The following is a 23,577-nucleotide window of genomic DNA, read 5'->3' as shown; positions in this document are numbered from 1 at the left end:
TGACCAAGAACCAGGGAGGTGACCAAGAACCCAATGATCACGCTGGCAGAACTCTAGAGTTCCTCTGTGGAGATGGGAGAACCTTCCAGAAGGACAACAATCTCTGCAGCACTCCACCAATCAGGCCTTTATGGTAGAGTGGCCAGACGGAAGCCACTCCTCAGTAAAAGGCACATGACAGCCAGCTTGGAGTTTGCCAAAAGGCACCTAAAGACTCTCAGACCATGAGAAACAAGATTCTCTGTTCTGATGAAACCAAGACTGAACTCTTTGGCCTGAATGCAAAGCGTCACATCTGGAGGAAACCTGGCACCATCCCTACAGTGAAGCATGGTGGTGGCAGCATCATGCTGTGGGGATGTTTTTCAGTGGCACGGACTGGGAGACTAGTCAGGATCGAGGCAAAGATGAACAGAGAAAAGTACAGAAAGATCCTTGATGAAAACCTGCTCCAGAGCGCTCAGGACCTCAGACTGGGGCAAAGGTTCACCTTCCAACAGGACAACAGGAGTGGCTTCGGGACAAGTCTCTGAATGTCCATGAGTGGCCCAGCCAGAGCCCGGACTTGAACCCGATTGAACATCGCTGTGCAGCAACGCTCCCCATCCAATTTGACAGAGCTTGAGAGGATCTGCAGAGAAGAATGAGAGAAACTCCCCAAATACAGGCGTGCCAAGCTTGTAGCGTCATCCCCAAGAAGACTCAAGGCTGTAATCGCTGCCAAAGGTGATTCAACAAAGTACTGAGTAAAGGGTCTGAATACTTATGTAAATGTGATATTTCATTGTTATAATGTTTTTAAAAAATGCACAAAATTATAAAAACCTGTTTTGGATTTGACATTATGGGGTATTGTGTGTAGATTGATGAGAAAAAAAACAATTTAATCAATTTTAGAATAAGGCTGTAACCTAACAAAATGTGGAAAAGTCAAGGGGTCTGAATACTTTCCGAAGGCACTGTATTACCTCAATTACCTTGTACCCCTGTACATTGACTTGGTACCATCACTCCTTGTATATAGCCTTGTTATGGTTATTTTATTGTGTTACTTGTGTTATTTCCTTTTTTTATTTGCACATTTTTCATACATTTTAACTCTGCATTGTTGGGAAAGGGCTCATAAGTAAGCCTTTCACAGTAAAGTCTACAGCTGTCGTATTCAGCGCATGTGACAAATATGTTTTATTTGATTTGACAGTGGTATCATTAGGTCAGGGGGAGAGACAGAAAGAACGAGAGGGGGAGATAGTGGGGGAGAAAGAGTGAGAGAAAGAGAGAGAGACACACACACAGTGATTTTAATGCAGGGAAACTGAAATCCGCTTTACCTAATTTTTACCAGAATGTCACCTGTGCAACTAGAGCAAACACAATTCTAGATCACCTTTACTCCACACACAGAAATGCATACAAGGCCCTCCCTTTAGCAATTCTGACCATAACTATATCCTCCTGATTCCTGCTTACAAGCAAAAACTCAAACAGAAAGTACCAGTGACGCTCAATACAGAAGTGGTCCGATGAAGCGGATGCTAAGCTACAGGACTGTTTCGCTAGCACAGACTGGAATATGTTCCGGGATTCATCCGATAACATCCGATAACACATCAGTCACTGGCTTCATTAATAAGTGCATCGAAGACGTCGTCCCCACATATATCCAACCCAAAAAGCCATAGATTACAGGCAACATCCACACTAAGCTAAATGCTAGAGCTGCAGCTTTCAAGGAGCAGGACACTAATCCGGATGCTTATAAGAAATCCTGCTACAAGCCATCAAACAGGCAAAGCGTCAATACAGGACTAAGATCGAATCCTACTACACCGGTTGTGACGCTCATCTGATGTGGCAGGGCTTGCAAACTATCACGGATGACAAAGTGATGCGAGCCTACCAGACGAGCTAAATGCCTTCTATGATCGCTTCGACACAAGCAACACTGAACCATGGTGGGCTGTTTGGCGGTTTCAGCCGGCTGGATTTAGGACCGTGCGGACACCACAGAGCGTGAGGACAGGCTGTGTGAAGGCAAAGCTTCTGAAAGGCACGGTGCTGCTGTCTGCAGCTGCTGTCTCTGTGTGTGTTGCGCTTTTTCTCCAAGTTGTAAAAGCAAGCAGAGCAGAAACTGGCTACTCTTTATTTGACTGATGTAGCTGGCAAGGTAACTGCTGTTTGACCTAACAGGAAAAAAGTATTTATTCCCAGTGCTGAGCTAGTAGTGTAACTGACATGTAACATTAGCTACAGTAATGTTTTATCCCCTCTCGACTGAAGTTCTGTCTGGAGAGAATGAACTAGCTGGCTAGTAGCTACCACAGCCAGTTCAGATCTAACATTAGTCTCTAGCTATCTGTCAGGTAGATGTTTCTAACAGCTGTTTGTAGAAATGTTTTGTAGCCTTTTTGTTCCGTTTCAATAGAAGTAAATTAACTTGGCTAGTTTCCGTCAGTTGATGTACCATTAGAGCTAGCCAAAGTTGGCTAACGTTAGCTAGCTAGCTAGCTATTATTTTTGCCTCAATCACACTAGACCTGAATAAAACGATGAAACCAGCAGCCAACTGATTGAAGACCAATATTCTGACGTTTTTTGACAGCGCAATGTGAGTTTTTATTAGAGTCAGTATAGCAATGTAACGTTATGATCTGTCAGTTTCCCTAGCTAATTCCCTACTTTTCACACTGTACTTATCACACTGACATGGTATAAACAGCTCTACAGGCTATACTGTCATGGTGCAGTCAGTACACAATACTATGCTCATCATGTCTTAGCAGAATCAGATGGTGACAGGTGTCCCAGCAGGGTCAGACAGCCAGGGACGACCAGTCTACAGAGCTCAGGTGAATTTTGCAGTATATTATAACAAACAGTGAATGGATACAAAGTTCCATCTTAAATTAATGGGTCGGCTACAGTCTGGGATCTGGGAATAATGGGCATTTCAATTATTGAACCATTGATTCTACTCTTGAATAATATAATATATACATGTACACCAAGGTAATTCTTTGTCATGCCTCATCTGAGCAGGATCAGATGGTGACAGGGGTCTCAGCAGGGTCAGGCAACCTGGGAAGTCCAGTCTGTGACGCCCTGAGGTGAACATTTGCAGATACAACACTTTATTCTCTCTGTGCAGCAAATACTGGACAAGCCAGGAGCTTCAAAGATTGAAACTATTTTAACCTTTTCACACCTACCAACAAACGGTCCCTGCAGCGTACGCTCAAACCTGTGTGATTAGAACGCTTATTTCGAACGTCCAGTTTCGATTGACGCAACAGTCAGCATTTGAGCTAGCCACACTGTTTATTCACAGAAACATTTTGCACAAACACAGTCCTTAAAGACTTGCTGGCACAAAAATAGGCATGAATGATCAGTTCCCGAGGGAGATTGCAGAACGGCGCAAAGTTCTGTACCCAATCTTCAAGGAAAATAGATTAAAAGGGAAGCATGTTGTTCTTGTTGTCGATAAACTGTATATTGACAACCAAATGTTCCGCGACACAAAGACTACTCCATGGCTATTCTGAAAGTTTGAATAGAGGAGTCGAATAATAGAACACCCAATACTATCCCTGGTAGGGATTGTAATAATAAAGCACATTTATAGTAGGTATAGTATTTTATAAAGGGATAAGACGGTATTACAAGAAAAGATAACAAGCAAAATAATACATCTTCAAATCAAACTAAATTAGAACACAAGTACTCAATTAACAGAGTGGAGATAAAAACATAGCAAACAGAAGACATAGAAGGCACAGTATGTGGGTATGTGTGGATGAATTGTGATGGAAGGTGTGGTGTGCGTTTTTGTGTTTGAATAAGTGTGGCGTTAAGTGAGTGAGAAAGGAAATGGTTGCATATCCCAGAACCAACGTGTGTCTGTGAGCAGGGGTTGTGAGAGAGAGCTTTCAATTTTGTGCAGATGAGGGATATACATTTTAAAATATAGTATACATCGAATATAATTTTTTATTGTCCTATCATGATGGAACGATCCCCAACCCTATACCTTGACGACCTTGTACCTAGCCGGTGGGGATTCCGGTGGGGTACTCCCACCCAGGTAGTGGCAGTGCTGGCAACACTGGATGCAGTAACCATTGGGGAGGGGGTCACACTCGGACAATCAAAGAGGGGGCTTATCATTGTGGCCCAGGTGGCACAAAATAATCAAAGGTCTGACTGCACGGAGATGCTTGGGAAAAATGGTTACAACGGGGGACCAGAGTGTTTGTGTCTCAGGTGAAGAGGGTGGATCTGACCTCCATTACATCGATTAAATAGATTAATCAAATCTCACATTGTTGTCAATTTTTGCTCAATCTTGCATGCTTTCTCAAACAGCTGTAACTGTATATGCATTTGTGTATGCATTCGTAAATCAGGTCCTTTCTTGAGTTGGGCTCTGGGATGTAACAACCACTGAGCATCTGATTTTATGGTTGTTGTGGAGGAAAGGGGTTGCGTGTCAAAAGTGTAATGTAATACAATGGCAACCCGGGTTATAGGTTAAAATCCTACGCATGAACTGCCAACATTATTACGCATATTAATTGATAATGATGGAAAATAAGATATGCAAGATATTTGAATAGATATATATTTTTAAATAGCTATATACAGTGGAGAGAACAAGTATTTGATACACTGCCGATTTTGCAGGTTTTCCTACTTACAAAGCATGTAGAGGTCTGTAATTTTTATCATAGGTACACTTCAACTGTGAGAGACGGAATCTAAAACAAAAATCCAGAAAATCACATTGTATGATTTTTAAGTAATTAATTTGCATTTTATTGCATGACATAAGTATTTGATACATCAGAAAAGCAGAACTTAATATTTGGTACAGAAACCTTTGTTTGCAATTACAGAGATCATCACGTTTCCTGTAGGTCTTGACCAGGTTTGCACACACTGCAGCAGGGATTTTGGCCCACTCCTCCATACAGACCTTCTCCAGATCCTTCAGGTTTCGGGGCTGTCGCTGGGCAATACGGACTTTCAGCTCCCTCCAAAGATTTTCTATTGGGTTCAGGTCTGGAGACTGGCTAGGCCACTCCAGGATCTTGAGATGCTTCTTACGGAGCCACTCCTTAGTTGCCCTGGCTGTGTGTTTCGGGTCGTTGTCATGCTGGAAGACCCAGCCACGTCCCATCTTCAATGCTCTAACTGAGGGAAGGAGGTTGTTGGCCAAGATCTCGCGATACATGGCCCCATCCATCCTCCCCTCAATACGGTGCAGTCGTCCTGTCCCCTTTGCAGAAAAGCATCCCCAAAGAATTATGTTTCCAGGTGCAGTTAATACAGGTAATGAGTGGAGAACAGGAGGGCTTCTTAAAGAAAAACTAACAGGTCTGTGAGAGCCGGAATTCTTACTGGTTGGTAAGTGATCAAATACTTATGTCATGCAATAAAATGCAAATGAATTACTTACAAATTATACAATGTGATTTTCTGGATTTTGTCTGGATCGTCTCTCACAGTTGAAGTGTACCTATGATAAAAATTACAGACCTCTACATGCTTTGTAAGTAGGAAAACCTGCAAAATCAAATACTTGTTCTCCCCACTGTATATATATTGAGGTGAGAGCATTGGAAATGCTTTTGGCGGTTGACCTGCTTCTGTTTTGTGGGTGGCACTGTGTGCTGTTTTCGATGGATGGGTCCTGGCCTCTCTGGGCCCTTGAGATCCGGAGGGACAGGGGTGGTATGCCGATCACTGGGATGACGGTCCAACTTGGGATGGGGAAGGGCTTTAGCGGGGGAATTAGTGGAGAACAATTGGAGGGTTACTTAGTAGCAATGCAAATATCATGGTACAGCTATATGGACACTCAATTACTATGGTATTTTCTATTTGTAAATTTACAAACATACAGTGAGGGAAAAAAGTATTTGATCCCCTGCTGATTTTGTACGTTTGCCCACTGACAAAGACATGATCAATCTATAATTGTAATTGTAGGTTTATTTGAACAGTGAGAGACTGTCCCACTCCTCTTTGCAGATCTTCTCCAAGTCATTAAGGTTTCGAGGCTGACGTTTGGCAACTCGAACCTTCAGCTCCCTCCACAGTTTCTATGGGATTAAGGTCTGGAGACTGGCTAGGCCACTCCAGGACCTTAATGTGCTTCTTCTTGAGCCACTCCTTTGTTGCCTTGGCCGTGTGTTTTGGGTCATTGTCATGCTGGAATACCCATCCACGACCCATTTTCAATGCCCTGGCTGAGGGAAGGTTCTCACCCAAGATTTGACGGTACATGGCCCCGTCCATCGTCCCTTTGATGCGGTGAAGTTGTCCTGTCCCCTTAGCAGAAAAACACCACCAAAGCATAATGTTTCCACCTCCATGTTTGATGGTGGGGGTGGTATTCTTAGGGTCATAGGCAGCATTCCTCCTCCTCCAAACACGGCGAGTTGAGTTGATGCCAAAGAGCTCCATTTTGGTCTCATCTGACCACAGCACTTTCACCCAGTTCTCCTCTGAATCATTCAGATGTTCATTGGCAAACTTCAGACGGGCCTGTATATGTGCTTTCTTGAGCAGGGGGACCTTGCGGGCGCTGCAGGATTTCAGTCCTTCACGGCGTAGAGTGTTACCAATTGTTTTCTTGGTGACTATGGTCCCAGCTGCCTTGAGATCATTGACAAGATCCTCCCGTGTAGTTCTGGGCTGATGCCTCACCGTTCTCATGATCATTGCAACTCCACGAAGTGAGATCTTGCATGGAGCCCCAGGCCGAGGGAGATTGACAGTTATTTTGTGTTTCTTCCATTTGCGAATAATCGCGCCAACTGTTGTCACCTTCTCACCAAGCTGCTTGGCGATGGTGTAGCCCATTCCAACCTTGTGTAGGTCTACAATCTTGTCCCTGACATCCTTGGAGAGCTCTTTGGTCTTGGCCATGGTGGAGAGTTTGGAATCTGATTGATTGATTGCTTCTGTGGACAGGTGTCTTTTATACAGGTAACAAACTGAGATTAGGAGCACTCCCTTTAAGAGTGTGCTCCTAATCTCAGCACGTTACCTGTATAAAAGACACCTGGGAGCCAGAAATCTTTCTGATTGAGAGGGGATCAAATACTTATTTCCCTCATTAAAATGCAAATCAATTTATAACATTTTTTACATGCGTTTTTCTGGATTTTTTTGTTGTTATTCTGTCTCTCACTGTTCAAATAAACCTACCATTAAAATTATAGACTGATAATTTCTTTGTCAGTGGGCAAACGTACAAAATCAGCAGGGGATCAAATATTTTTTTCCCTCACTGTATATAATGATAAATAGATTTGAAACTTGTATCTCAGTATGGTATATGTTGAAATAAGTATAGCCAGTTATAATTGTAATGGCTTAGCAGATAATAACAAAAGAAGAACAATATTTACATGGATCAAAGAGAAGGAATATAATATCTATTGTTTACAGGAAACTCATTCAACAATTCTAGATTAAGTTGTGTGGAAAAAAGAATGGGGGGGCGAAATATACTTCTCCCAGGGGCAAAGAAACTCAATGATGATATTAATTAACAGTAATTTCGATCCGAATGCGCAAATTGTCCAAACAGATACGCAAGGTAGATGGATTATTTTAAATATGTTTTTGGACCATAAACAGGTATGGCTCATTAACCTTTACGGACCAAATAATGATGATCCACACTTCTTTGACAATATATATAATAAATTATCAACCCTGAAAGCAATTCAAGACTCTATTATTATGGTGGGAGGTTATAATACAGTTTTAAACAGCTCAATGGACTGTAAATCCAAGATGGATACAAAAATCCAAGATGGCGTAGCAGTGTGGTCGTGTATTCAGTTGTGTCCTCGTGTAAATAGACAGTTTTTTTTGTTTTTTGTCTTATTTTCATATACACTGCTCAAAAAAATAAAGGGAACACTTAAACAACACAATGTACAGTGGGGAAAAAAAGTATTTAGTCAGCCACCAATTGTGCAAGTTCTCCCACTTAAAAAGATGAGAGAGGCCTGTAATTTTCATCATAGGTACACGTCAACTATGACAGACAAAATTAGGAAAAAAAATCCAGAAAATCACATTGCAGGATTTTTAATGAATTTATTTGCAAATTATGGTGGAAAATAAGTATTTGGTCAATAACACAAGTTTCTCAATACTTTGTTATATACCCTTTGTTGGCAATGACACAGGTCAAACGTTTTCTGTAAGTCTTCACAAGGTTTTCACACACTGTTGCTGGTATTTTGGCCCATTCCTCCATGCAGATCTCCTCTAGAGCAGTGATGTTTTGGGGCTGTCGCTGGGCAATACAGACTTTCAACTCCCTCCAAAGATTTTCTATGGGGTTGAGATCTGGAGACTGGCTAGGCCATTCCAGGACCTTGAAATGCTTCTTACGAAGCCACTCCTTCGTTGCCCGGGCGGTGTGTTTGGGATCATTGTCATGCTGAAAGACCCAGCCACGTTTCATCTTCAATGGCCTTGCTGATGGAAGGAGGTTTTCACTCAAAATCTCACAATACATGGCCCCATTCATTCTTTCCTTTACACGGATCAGTCGTCCTGGTCCCTTTGCAGAAAAACAGCCCCAAAGCATGATGTTTCCACCCCCATGCTTCACAGTAGGTATGGTGTTCTTTGGATGCAACTCAGCATTCTTTGTCCTCCAAACACGACGAGTTGAGTTTTTACCAAAAAGTTATATTTTGGTTTCATCTGACCATATGACATTCTCCCAATCCTCTTCTGGATCATCCAAATGCACTCTAGCAAACTTCAGACGGGCCTGGACATGTACTGGCTTAAGCAGGGGGACACGTCTGCACTAAAGGATTTGAGTCCCTGGCGACGTAGTGTGTTACTGATGGTAGGCTTTGTTGCTTTGGTCCCAGCTCTCTACAGATCATTCACTAGGTCCCCCCGTGTGGTTCTGGGATTTTTGCTCACCGTTCTTGTGATCATTTTGACCCCACGAGGTGAGATCTTGCGTGGAGCCCCAGATCGAGGGAGATTATCAGTGGTCTTGTATGTCTTCCATTTCCTAATAATTGCAAGTTCAAACAGGTGCCATTAATACAGGTAACGAGTGGAGGACAGAGGAGCCTCTTAAAGAAGAAGTTACAGGTCTGTGAGAGCCAGAAATCTTGCTTGTTTGTAGGTGACCAAATACTTATTTTCCACCATAATTTGCAAATAAATTCATAAAAAATCCTACAATGTGATTTTCTGGATTTTTTTTTTCAATTTGTCTGTCATAATTGATGTGTACCTATGATGAAAATTACAGGCCTCTCTCATCTTTTTAAGTGGGAGAACTTGCACAATTGGTGGCTGACTAAATACTTTTTTTCCCCACTGTAACTCCAAGTCAATCACACTTCTGTGAAATGAAACTGTCCACTTAGGAAGCAACACTGATTGACAATAAATTTCACATGCTGTTGTGCAAATGGAATAGACAACAGGTGGAAATTATAGGCAATTAGCAAGACACCGACTGGTTTTGCAGGTGGTGACCACAGACCACTTCTCAGTTCCTATGCTTCCTGGCTGATGTTTTGGTCACTTTTGAATGCTGGCGGTGCTTTCACTCTAGTGGTAGCATGAGACGGAGTCTACAACCCACACAAGTGGCTCAGGTAGTGCAGCTCAGCCAGGATGGCACATCAATGCGAGCTGTGGCAAGAAGGTTTGCTGTGTCTGTCAGCGTAGTGTCCAGAGCATGGAGGTGCTACCAGGAGACAGGCCAGTACATCAGGAGACGTGGAGGAGGCCGTAGGAGGGCAACAACCCAGCAGCAGGACTGCTACCTCCACCTTTGTGCAAGGAGGAGCAGGAGGAGCACTGCCAGAGCCCTGCAAAATGACCTCCAGCAGGCCACAAATGTGCATGTGTCTGCTCAAACGGTCAGAAACAGACTCCATGAGGGTGGTATGAGGGCCCGACGTCCACAGGTGGGGGTTGTGCTTACAGCCCAACACCGTGCAGGACGTTTGGCATTTGCCAGAGAACACCAAGATTGGCAAATTCGCCATTGGCGCCCTGTGCTTTTCACAGATGAAAGCAGGTTCACACTGAGCACATGTGACAGACGTGACAGAGTCTGGAGACGCCGTGGAGAACGTTCTGCTGCCTGCAACATCCTCTAGCATGACCGGTTTGGCGGTGGGTCAGTCATGGTGTGGGGTGGCATTTCTTTGGGGGGCCGCACAGCCCTCCATGTGCTCGCCAGAGGTAGCCTGACTGCCATTAGGTACCGTGATGAGATCCTCAGACCCCCTGTGAGACCATATGCTGGTGCGGTTGGCCCTGGGTTTCTCCTAATGTAAGACAATGCTAGACCTCATGTGGCTGGAGTGTGTCAGCAGTTCCTGCAAGAGGAAGGCATTGACGCTATGGACTGGCCCGCCCGTTCCCCAGACCTGAATCCAATTGAGCACATCTGGGACATCATGTCTCGCTCCATCCACCAACGCCACGTTGCACCACAGACTGTCCAGGAGTTGGCAGATGCTTTAGTCCAGGTCTGGGAGGAGATCCCTCAGGAGACCATCCAACACCTCATCAGGAGCATTCCCAGGCGTTGTAGGGAGGTCATACAGGCACGTGGAGGCCACACACACTACTGAGCCTCATTTTTACTTGTTTTAAGGACATTACATCAAAGTTGGATCAGCCTGTAGTGTGGTTTTCCACTTTCATTTTGAGGGTGACTCCAAATCCAGACCTCCATGGGTTGATACATTTGATTTCCATTGATAATTTTTGTGTGATTTTGTTGTCAGCACATTCAACTATGTAAAGAAAAAAGTATTTAATAAGATTATTTCATTCATTCAGATCTAGGATGTGTTATTTTAGTGTTCCCTTTATTTTTTTGAGCAGTGTATATTTGTCTATCTCACTTCCCATCCTATAACCAAATATACTTTCCTGCAACCCGCCTCACCCAATGTGGAACGGATTCTATTATTTCATTATTTTTATCAAGAACCTATGGCTGAAACTAGCCAGCTAGCCAGCTAACGAGCTACTTGCTATTAGCCACCGTTAGCGGTCTTCACCACTGTCCGTGGCCTGCACTACCTACCAGCCAGCTCTAGCCTGGACAATTATTGGTCTGCACAGCGTGCTATCGACCCAGAGCATATCGGATTTTCTGCCGTTATCACTGAATCACTGGACCCTAACACCAGATCATCGCAACTAGCTAGCTGCAACTGAATGGCTGTTGTTGGCTAATTCACCGATGCACCAGTTAGCCTTGAGCTAGCCTCGAGCCAGGCCCATCTCCCGGCTATCTACCTCTCTGTCAACCGGACGGGACCTCCTAGTGTCGACATGGAGCCCTGCCGATCCATCACGACTGGTCTGCCGACGTAATCGTCTGTTGTGGTTTCAACAGGCTTCTCGTTGCGACGACCACGAAGATCCATCTACTAGCCCCGGCCAGCTAGCACGCGCAATCAACAGCCGTGCCTCCTGCTCACCTGTCCTGTAGCAGCCTACAAACTGCTCCCGGACATAGCTATTGCTGTTCACTGGACCTTATGATCACTCAGCTACACAGCTGATGCCTGCTGGACTGTTCCTTTACACAGTACCCTATCCTGTTTATCTGTTTAGCCTCAGCCCAAACTTTCGTCGCCATTACCAGTTGTTGTCTTAGCCCTTTCGAATAACACCTGTGATTGCGTTATGCCTCTCTCCCATGTCAATATGCCTAGCCTATTGCTGTTTGGGCTAGTTCTTATTGTACTATTTCACTGTAGAACCTCCAGTCCCGCTCAACCAGCCTCAGAGAGCTCCTTTGTCCCACCCCCCATACACGCGGAGACCGACTCAATTGGTACCTCCAGTGATGCTACCTCTTTCATCGTTACCCAATGCTTAGGTGTATCTCCACTGTACTCATATCCTTCTATATCCTTGTCTGTACATAATGCCCTGAATCTATTCTACAACGCCCGGAAATCTGCCCCTTATATTCTCTGTATCCAACGCACTAGAAGACTGTTCTTAAAGCCTTTAGCCGTATCCTTATTCTATTCCTCCTCTGTTCCTCTGGTGATGTACAGGTTAACCCAGGCCCTGTAGCCCCCAGTATCACTCCTACTCCCCAGGCGCTATCATTTGTTGACTTCTGTAACCGTAAAAGCCTTGGATTCTTGCATGTCAACATCAGAAGCCTCCTCCCCAAGTTTGAGTTATTCACTGCGTTAGCACACTCTGCCAACCCTGATGTTCTAGCAGTGTCTGAATCCTGGCTTAGGAAGGCCACCAAAAATTCAGAAATGTCCATCCCGAATTACAACATTTTCCGTCTAGATAGAACTGTCAAACGGGGCGGAGTTGCAATCTACTGTAGAGATAGCCTGCAAAGCTCTATCATACTATCCAGGTCTGTGCCCAAACAGTTTGAGCTTCTACTTCTAAAAATATACCATTCCAGAAATAAGTCTCTCACTGTTGCCGCTTGCTACAGACCCCCCTCAGCCCCCAGTTGTGCCCTGGACACCATATGTGAATTGCTTGCCTCCCATCTATCCTCAGAGTTCGTACTGCTTGGTGACCTAAACTGGGATATGCTTAACACCCCGGCCGTCCTACAATCTAAACTAGATGCCCTCAATCTCACACAAATTATCAAGGAACCTACCAGGTACAACCCTAAATCTGTAAACATGGGCACCCTCATAGATATCATCCTGACTAATTTACCCTCTAAATACACCTCCGCTGTCTTCAACCAGGATCTCAGCGTTCACTGCCTCATTGCCTGCGTCCGTAATGGGTCCGCGGTCAAACGACCACCCCTCATCACTGTCAAACGCTCCCCAAAACCTTCAGTGAGCAGGCCTTTCTAATTGACCTGGCCCGGGTATCCTGGATGGATATTGACCTCATTCCGTCAGTAGAGGATGCCTGGATGTTCTTCAAAAGTGCTTTCCTCTCCATCTTAAATAAGCATGCCCCATTCAAAACTAAGAACAGATATAGCCCCTGGTTCACCCCAGACATGACTGCCCTTAACCAGCACAAAAATATCCTGTGGCGTACTGCATTAGCATCGAACAGCCCCCGCGATATGCAACTTTTCAGGGAAGTCAGGAACCAATATACACAATCAGTTAGGAAAGCAAAGGCTAGCTTTTTCAAACAGAAATGTGCATCCTGTAGCACTAACTCCAAAAAGTTTTGGGACACTGTAAAGTCCATGGAGAATAAGAGCACCTCATCCCAGCTACCCACTGCACTGAGGCTAGGAAACACTGTCACCACCGATAAATCTACGATAATCGAGAATTTCAATAAGCATTTTGCTACGGCTGGCCATGCTCTCCACCTGGCTACCCCTACCCCGGCCACCAGCTCTGCACCCTCCGCTGCAACTTGCCCATGCAAGTTATCCCCCTTTTCAAAGGGGGTGACACTCTAGATCCAAACTGTTACAGACCTATATCCATCCTGCCCTGCCTTTCGAAAGTATTTGAAGTCCAAGTTAACAAACAGATCACCGACCATTTCGAATCCCACCGTACCTTCTCCGCTATGCAATCTGGTTTCCGAGCTGGTCATGGGTGCACCTCAGTCACGCTCAAGGTCCTAAACGATATAATAACCGCAATCGATAGAAGACAGTACTGTGCAGCCGTCTTTATCGACCTGGCCAAGGCTGTTGACACTGTCAATCACCGCATTCTTATTGGCAGACTAAATAGCCTTGGTTTCTCAAATGACTGCCTCGCCTGGTTCACCAACTACTTCTCAGATAGAGTTCAATGTGTGGATCTCTGGCAGTCTCTATGGGGGTGCCACAGGGTTCAATTCTCGGGCCGACTCTATTTTCTCTGTATATCAATGATGTCGCACTTGCTGCTGGTGACTCTCAGATCCACCTCTACGCAGACGACACCATTTTGTATACATCTGGCCCTTCATTGGACACTGTGTTAACAAACCTCCAAATGAGCTTCAATGTCATACAACACTCCTTCCGTGGCCTCCAACTGCTCTTAAACGCTAGTAAAACTAAATGCATGCTCTTCAATCGAACGCTGCTTGCACCCGCCCGCCCGACTAGAATCACTACTCTCGGCGGGTCTGACTTAGAATATGTGGACAACTACAAATACCTAGGTGTCTGGTTAGACCGTAAAGTCTCCTTCCAGACTCACATTAAGCATCTCCAATCCAAAGTTAAATCTAGAATCAGCTTCCTATTTCGCAACAAAGCCTCCTTCACTCGCTGCTAAACATGCCCTCGTAAAACTGACTATCCTACCAATCCTTGACTTCGGCGATGTCATTTACAAAATAGCTTCCAACACTCTACTCAGCAAATTGGATGTAGTCTATCACAGTGCCATCCGTTTTGTCACCAAAGCCCCATATACTACCCACCATAGTGACCTGTACGCTATCATTGGCTGGCCCTCACTACATATTCATCACCAAACCCACTGGCTCCAGGTCATCTATAAATCTATTCTAGGCAAATCTCCGCCTTATCTTAGCTCATTGGTCACCATAGCAACACCCACCCGTAGTATGCGTTCCAGCAGGTATATCTCACTGGTCATCCCCAAAGCCAACACCTCCTTTGGCCGCCATTCCTTCCAATTCTCTGCTGCAAATGACTGGAATGAACTACAAAAATCTCTGAAGCTGGAGACACTTATCTCCCTCACTGTCTTTAAGCATCAGTTGTCAGAGCAGCTTACCGATCACTGCACCTGTACACAGCCCATCTGTAATTAGCCCACCCAACAACCTCATCCCAATATTGTTATTTACATTGTTATTTATTTTGCTCATTTGCACCCCAGTATCTCTATTTGTACATCATCTTCTGCACATCTATCACTCCAGTGTTAATACTAAATTGTAATTATTTTGCACTATGGCCTATTTATTGCCTTAACTCCATAACTTGCTACATTTGCACACACTGTATATAGATTTTCTATTGTGTTATTGACTGTATGTTTTGTTTATTCCATATGTAACTCTGTGTTTGTTGTTTTTATCGCACTGTTTTGCTTTATCTTGGCCAGGTCGCAGTTGTAAATGAGAACTTGTTCTCAACTGGCTTACCTGGTTAAATAAAGGTGAAATAAAATAAAAAATTAAAAAGGAAAGGAAATCACACTACAAACAATCACCCTCATGCTCTTAAGGAAATTGTGAATGTCATGGATACATTACAACTAGTAGATATATGGAGGCTTAAATATTTTGATCTAGTGAGATATACAGTTGAAGTCGGAAGTTTTCATACACCTTAGCCAAATACATTTAAACTCAGTTTTTCACAATTCCTGACATTTAATCCTAGTAAAAATTCCCTGTTTTAGGTCAGTTAGGATCACCACTTTATTTTAAGAATGTGAAATGTCAGAATAATAGTAGCGAGAATTATTTATTTCAGCTTTTATTTCTTTCATCACATTCCCAGTGGATCAGAAGTTTGCATACACTCAATTAGTATTTGGTAGCATTGCCTTTAAATTGTTTAACTTGGGTCAAACGTTTCGGGTAGCCTTCCACAAGCTTCCCACAATAAGATGGGTGAATTCTGGCCCATTCCTCCTGATAGAGCTGGTGAAACTGAGTCAGGTTTGTAGGCCTCCTTGCTCGCACACGCTTTTTCAGTTCTGCCCACAAATGTTCTATAGGATTGAGGTCAGGGCTTAGTGATGTTCACTCCAATACCTTGACTTTGTTGTCCTTAAGCCATTTTGCCACAACTTTGGAAGTATGCTTGGGGTTATTGTGCATTTGGAAGACCCATTTACGACCAAGCTTTAACTTCCTGACTGATGTCTTGAGATGTTGCTTCAATATATCCACATCATTTTCCTTCCTCATGATGCCATCTATTTTGTGAAGTGCACCAGTCCCTCCTACAGCAAAGCATCCCCACAGCATGATGCTGCCACCCCTGTGCTTCACAGTTGGGATGGTGTTCTTCGGCTTGCAAGGCACCCCCTTTTTCCTCCAAACATAACGATGGTCATTATGGCCAAACAGTTCTATTTTCGTTTCATCAGACCAGAGGACATTTCTCCAAAAAGTACGATCTTTGTCCCCATGTGCAGTTGCAAACCGTAGTCTGGCTTTTTTATGACGGTTTTGGAGCAGTGGCTTCTTCCTTGCTGAGCGGCCTTTCAGGTTATGTTCGATATAGGACTCGTTTTACTGTGGATATAGATACTTCTGTACCTGTTTCCTCCAGCATCTTCACAAGGTGCTTTGCTGTTGTTCTGGGATTGATTTGCACTTTTCGCACCAACGTACATTAATCTCTAGGAGACAGAATGTGTCTCCTTCCTGAGCGGTATGACGGCTGCGTGGTCCCATGGTGTTTATACTTGCGTACTATTGTTTGTACAGATTAACGTGGTACCTTCAGGCGTTTGGAAATTGCTCCCAAGGATGAACCAGACTTGTGGAGGTCTACAATTTTTTTTCTGAGGTCTTGGCTGATTTCTTTTGATTTTCCCATGATGTCAAGCAAAGAGTCACTGAGTTTGAAGGTAGGCCTTGAAATACTTCCACAGGTACACCTCCAATTGACTCAAATGATGTCAATTAGCCTATCTAAAGCTTCTAAAGCCATGACATCATTTTCTGGAATTTTCCAAGCTGTTTAAAGGCACAGTTAACTTAGTGTATGTAAACTTCTGACCCACTGGAATTGTGAAACAGTGAATTATAAGTGAAATAATCTGTCTGTAAACAATTGTTGGAAAAATTACTTGTGTCATGCACAAAGTAGATGTCCTAACCGACTTGCCAAAACTATAGTTTGTTTCAAGACATTTGTGGAGTGGTTGAAAAACAAGTTTGAATGACTCCAACCTAAGTGTATGTAAACTTCCGACTTCAACTGTACATGGCGGAGACTCAATCAAGCTAGTCGTCTTGACTTCTTTCTTATGTCATTCTCGTTGGCACCAAAAGTTTAAAAAGTGTTGATAGGGGACAGAATGCGGTCGGACCATCATATAATTGGCATATACATTACTCTTACTGAATTTCCAAATACTTGATATTGGAAATATAATCAAAGCCTTAATTTGTTTTTAACTAGGACAGAGGAATTTATAACTGATTTTTTCCGACATAACATAGGTACAGCAAATCCCCTTGTATGGGACACCTTTAAATGTGCCTTTAGAGGCCATGCAATTCAGTACTCATCTCAAAAACAAAAGCAATTTAGGTCAAAAGAGTCCATACTAACAAAGGAAATAGAAGGTCTAACAGAACAGATAGATAGCAATAAAAACTGTAACATAGAGGCTCAGAATAAATTAGAGGAAAAACAAAAAGAAATTGAGAAACTTATTCAAGAAAGATCAAGTGTAATATATTATAAAAATAAAGCAAACTGGATGGAATTTGGGGAAAAATGCACCAAATTATTTTTTTATGTTCAACATAGGAATGCTACCAAAAATAATTTACTGAAACTGGTTACAAATGACGGAGTCACCCATGATTCACCAAATGATATTTTGAAGGAGGAAACAAAGTACTTTAAGTATATGTTTTCGTTTCAGTCGCCTCCATCTCCTCTAACTAAAGCTAATTGTAGAGTTTTTTTTCTATTGATAATGTAAAATTAACAGCCATACAGAACGACTCATGTGAAGGTGAAATTACAGAGGAGGAACTTCTGGATGCAATTAAAGACTTTAAGTCCGTGAAAACTCCAGTGTTGGACGGCATACCAGTCGAGGTATACCAAACCTTTTTTGATATACTCAGAGGACCGTTATTAGCATGTTTTAACCACTCCTATGTAAATGGTAGATTATCAGACATTCAAGAAGAGGATCTGATTTAATTATTACTGAAACAGGATACAAGGTATTGTCGGACATTATTCATTTTAATCAGACAGGTTTTCTACATGGAAGATACATTGGAGATAATATAAGGCAAGTACTGGAAACAATAGAACACTATGAAAAATCTGGGAAACCAGGCCTGCTATTCATAGCAGACTTCGAAAAGGCATTTGATCAAGTACGACTGTGGTTTATATATAAATGCCTGGAGCATTTCAATTTTGGAGAATCTCTTATAAAATGAGTTAAAATCATGTATAGTAACCCTAGGTGTAAAGTAGTAAATAATGGCTATTTCTCAGAAAGTTTTAAACTGTCAAGAGGAGTGAAACAAAGTTGTCCACTATCGGCATATCTATTTATTATGGCCATCAAGATGTTATTAAAATCAGATCCAACAATAATGTCAAGGGATTAGAAATCCAGGACTTAAAAACAAAGGTGTCATTGTATGCTGATGATTCATGTTTTCTTTTAAATCCACAACTTGAATCACTCCACAGCCTCATAGAGGATCTAGATAAATTTTCTCACCTCTCTGGATTGCAACCAAATTATGATAAATGTACTATATTACGTATTGGATCACAAAAAAATAAAGAATTTACATTACCATGTAGTTTACCAATAAAATGGTCTGATGGTGATGTGCATATACTCGGAATACATATCCCAAATGAAATAAATGATCTCAGTCCAATACATTTTAATAGAAAGTTAGCAAAAATAAACAAGATCTTGTGATAGAGGAATTATGATTATGACTAAAATTGTTAACCCCAATACTGATGATGACTGTGTGAACTGTGTTAGGGTTATCATTATATAAACCCACTAACAGAGGGGGTGAGTTAGAAACTGCTGAGACAAACATTCCAGGATGAAGGGGACTGAGAAACTGGTTAAAGGTCGCCTAAAGGTGGGCGGAGCAAAGTTCCTTTGTGTGAAGCATATATAAAGGCTGGTTATGTGTTTTGGCGGGAGAGCTCTCCATGATTAAACATACAGATCATTCTTGCTGGTTGTGGACCTTGAATTATTCATGATTAAAACCAGAGCCTTACAACCGCTGGTAATGATTCAAGCTTAGGTTTAATTAGAGATAGAAATTATCGTGACATCTTGCTACCATGGAAATGTCAATTTGTGGAAAAATCACCCTGATTAACTCTTTAGTATTATCCCAGTTTACCTATTTGCTTATGGTCTTGCCTACACCTAGCGAACAGTTTTTTAAATTATATGAGAAAAATATATTCATTTTTATTTGGAACGGCAAGCCAGACAAAATTAAATGAGCCTATTTAAATAATGAATATGAATTCGGAGGACAGAAATGATTAAATATTAAAGCATTAGACCTATCACTAAAAGCTTCAGTTATACTTAAATCTGAACTGGTTCTCTAGCAAATTAGTAAGATTGTCTCACCCAATGTTCAAGAATGGACTTTTTCCCTTTATTCAGATTTCAACCTCTCACTTTCAGTTATTTGAAAAGGAAATAATCTCCCAAATATCACTATTTCTAAAACAAGCCATAGAAAGTTGGTTGCAATTTCAATTGAATCCTCCAGAAACTACAGAACAAATAATGCAACAAATATTGTGGTTAAACTCAAATATGCTAGTTGTTAAAAAAGGTATAATCTTCGTAAATTATATAATCGGTAGGACTGGTGGAGTTATGTCGCACATGCAGCTAACAAAAACATGTGGAAATGTCTGCTCTACTCAAAATTACAACCAAATAATTGCAGCATTACCGCAAAAATGGAAGAGGAAAGTGGAAGGGGGCAAAAGTAAGGAACTTGTCTGTCGGCCTTGCATTAAAGAACATAATTGGTTAAAGAAAACTGTGATAAATAAAAAAGTTTATCAGTTTCATTTAAGGACCAAAGGATTGACAGCCGTCCCATATAGATTGCAAGATAGTTGGGAAGAGATTTTTGACGTACCGATCACATGGCATTGTATTTATGAACTGATACGCAAAACGACGCCGGATTCAAAACGTATAATTTTTCAATTTAAATTATTATATAAAATTCTTGCTACCAATAGAATGTTATTTATATGGGGGATACAGTCTTCCCAGCTCTGCAAATTTTGCTGTGAAGAGACAGAATCATTAGATCATTTGTTTTGGTACTGTCCATTTGTAGCTTGTTTTGGACACAGGTCCAGGAATGGCTAAAGGATTGCAATATTTACCTGGAGCTAACCCTGCAGATAGCATTACTGGGTGATCTGAAAAGTCATAGTCAATCGATCAATAATATAATAATACTTTTAGCAAAAATGTTTATTTTCAATTTACAATCTGTAGAAACAATGAGAATAGAAAGGTTCAGAACTTTTGAAAAATATATGGCAAATAAAACTCCAATATGGATGGTGTTAAGAGACAGATGGGTGGTGTTGAATGGAGTTGAAGGATGGTACTAATAACAACTAACAACAACTAATAACAACAAGATAACTAATAATATAAGCATACTGTGTCCATAATAAGTATATAGGTTATAGGTTGAGAGCTTTTCTGAAAGAGCACAGTTAGAAAGATATGGCATATACATTTAAATTTAAATTTTAGTCATATAGCAGACGCTCTTATCCAGAGCGACTTACAGTTAGTGAGTGCATAAATGTTTCATACTGGCCCCCCGTGGGAATCGAACCCACAACCCTGACGTTATAAGCGCCATGCTCTACCAACTGAGCTACAGGAGGCCTGTAACACATTCAGAGATCGATTTATAGCCATTAATCTAAAATAATTAACAGATTTTAAACAAGATATATATATTAATTAATTTATACAAGATATAAATATTAATGAGTTGGAAGGCGAGTTCCTAACGAGTTCATGAAGCCAATCTTGAGCTCTGTGAGACGTTCACAGCAATGGGGGCAGACGTTTTGATAAAGAGAAACCTCTAAAAAATATGCACATTTTCTCTAAACTAAATAAACTAGTATGTAATTTACAGTTATAAAGAAGGTGAAATCTTATCGTTAGCCATTTTATAATTTCATTATGCTATATTTAGAAAGTATATGTCATTTCAAGCCTCATTCATACAATTTTGTTGAATAGGAAATACATTACATCTCATAATTGTATCATATTTGTACTGTGTACTTGAGCTTGTGTCCTCAAAAGTGACAACAACTCAGCAATTTAGAACTATTTTTACCAGAAAGGTGAGATTTTAACCTTTCTTTGAATACGCAGCATTACTAGTTATTGTTTATGGCCCTCATGATAATTACTTTTGGGGATTATGTAGATTACATTTAACTGGTTAGAAAGCAAACAACCACAAAACAAAATAACAATAAAAGTAACAACTTAATGTACAGTGAGCAAACCGGATGGACATCATGAAAATGATTGGAGAGGTTGAGGGTAGAGGAAGTTCAGGAGTAAAAACAAACTAAATAGAATTATTGGTAAGATTGACTGTGTCCATAAAATGTATATAGTATGTATAAGCTGGAAGTAGAGGCCTAAGCATTGTTGTTCACTAGCTTACTCCAATTAGGGAAGGGGTGGTGGGGTTGGAAAGTAATAAAGGGAAATATATTTTTTAAAGGATATGTATGTGTATATATGTATGTATGCATATATATATATATATATATATATATATATATGTATGTGTGTATATATATTGTGGCAGATCAGGGGGTTGGGTCAAGACGTTTACACAGATCAGACACGGACAGAGTATGATTAGCTCGGTTTCAAGGGTGTTTATTAATAAAATAATCAAAAGAAAAGGTTAGGTCTCCCCCATGAGATCCTCTCCAGGATACCATCTCCAACTACACGGAAGTTACCTTACTTACCCCAGTCCTCCCTCATGTGCTGCCCTTCTGGCAGCTTTATGGGCCTTGCACAGCTGGTGAGCAATCCGCCCTTATTTACTCACCAGCTCCCAATCAGCCCCAATTAGTCCTGTCCGGGGAGCCCGTCGAGACCTGGCACGTCCAGCAGATGGAGCCACCGCCTCGTGATGTATCTGTTACCAGGCCTCGACGAGTCTCCCCCTGGTGGCTGACCTGCTGTACGCCACACACACCCCCCCTTAGCTCTGTCGGGGAGGGGACGGTCATCAGTGCAACGTCTGTCTCCCTTCTCGATAGGACATCCGCGTTTCCATGCTTCGCCCCTGACCTGTGCACAACAGAAAAAGAGAAGCGTTGAAGGGACAAGAACCACCTGGTGACCCGATCGTTTGTGTCTTTTCCCCTGGCCATCCAGACCAGGGGAGCATGGTCCGTGACCAGGGTGAAGTGGGTACCTAACAGGTAATACTTGAGAGTGTCTAGCGCCCACTTCACCGCCAGACACTCTTTCTCAACAATTTAGTATTTTATTTCTCTCGGTATCAGCTTTCGGCTGATGTAAATGATGGGGTGCTCCTCCCCATCGTGTATCTGGGACAGAACGGCCCCTAGTCCCGTATCACATGCATCCGTCTGGACCACCATCGGCACCTGGAAATCGGGCGTTACGAGAAACGGATGGGAGCACAGCGCTTCCTTTCAGACGGCTGAACGCTGCTTCTGTCTCGTCCGTCCATTTCACTGTTTTCGGGAGGCGGGCCCTGGTTAGATCGGTGAGGGGGGAAGCTATAGCCGCAAAGTTGGGGATAAACCGGCTATAGTATCCCGCCAGTCCCAGGAAGGACTTGACCTGGGTTTTGGTGCGTGGAACGGGCCAGTCATGTACCGCGTGAACCTTCCTCTCCTGGGGCTTGACGTTCCCCTGTCCGATCAAATACCCCAGGTACTCCACCTCCTCGAACACTAGCTTGCATTTCTTGGGGTTTGCGGTCAACCCGGCTTGTCTGAGCGCGTCCAGCACCGCCTGGAGGCGCGTCAGGTGCTCCTCCCAACCTTGGCTGTGGATGATGATATCATCCATATAGGCCGCTGCGTACTGCTGGTGGGGTCGAAACACTCTGTTCATCAGTCGCTGGAATGTGGGCGGGACTCCGTGGAGACCGAACGGGAGCTCCCGGTACTGGTACAGACCGTCTGGTGTCAAGAACGCCGTCTTCTCCCGGGAGGAGGCTGCCAATGGTACCTGCCAATACCCTTTGGTCAGGTCAAGGGTGCTGACGTACTGGGCATTTCCCAATCGGTCGATTAGCTCGTGCACCCTCGGCATGGGGTAGGCGTTGAATACGCTTATGTCGTTCATACCCTGGAAATCTTCCGATCGACAAGCTCACGGAGCTCTTGCTTCTGGGCCGGGTTGAGGTCCTCACTGCTCGGGACCATCACTGGTACCGTTGGCGTCCTGGGTCCCGACCATAACACGGCCAAGGCTGTCCTCTCGTGCCACTTCTTCAACAGGTTCACGTGGTAAATCTGTTGAGGTTTCCGTCTCCCCGATTGCCGTATGCGGTAGTTGACAGGTCACAGTTTCTTGACCACATCGTATGGTCCGTGCCATGTTGCCAGGAACTTACTCTCGGCCGTGGGGATCAACACCAACACCCTATCTCCCACCTGGAATTCTCGGGGCTGGGCTCCCCGACTGTAGACCTGGGCTTGGGCGCATTGGGCCTTCTCCATGTTCCCTCACGACTGGCCATATGGCTGTCATCCGCTCCCGCATCGTCTCCACGTGCTCTACCACGCTGCGTAAGGGGGTCGGTTGGGCTTCCCACACCTCCTTGGCG

The 23,577-nt window shown here is 42.9% G+C and overlaps 1 protein-coding gene and 1 non-coding gene across 3 annotated transcripts in view; both read right to left on the bottom strand.

Annotated features, from left to right (window-relative positions):
* The window catches only part of LOC121571732 (E3 ubiquitin-protein ligase SH3RF3-like), a 102,888-nt gene that overhangs the window by 42,198 nt on the left and 37,113 nt on the right, over window positions 1-23,577 (bottom strand). The window lies entirely within an intron of this gene.
* trnai-uau lies at window positions 20,538-20,613 on the bottom strand. Its single transcript has one exon. It is a non-coding gene; the product is annotated as a tRNA-Ile (tRNA).

Source organism: Coregonus clupeaformis, chromosome 29 (genome assembly GCF_020615455.1).
Source record: "Coregonus clupeaformis isolate EN_2021a chromosome 29, ASM2061545v1, whole genome shotgun sequence".
Classification (NCBI taxonomy): Eukaryota; Metazoa; Chordata; class Actinopteri; order Salmoniformes; family Salmonidae; genus Coregonus; species Coregonus clupeaformis.
This window is presented reverse-complemented; position numbering and strand designations above follow the sequence as displayed.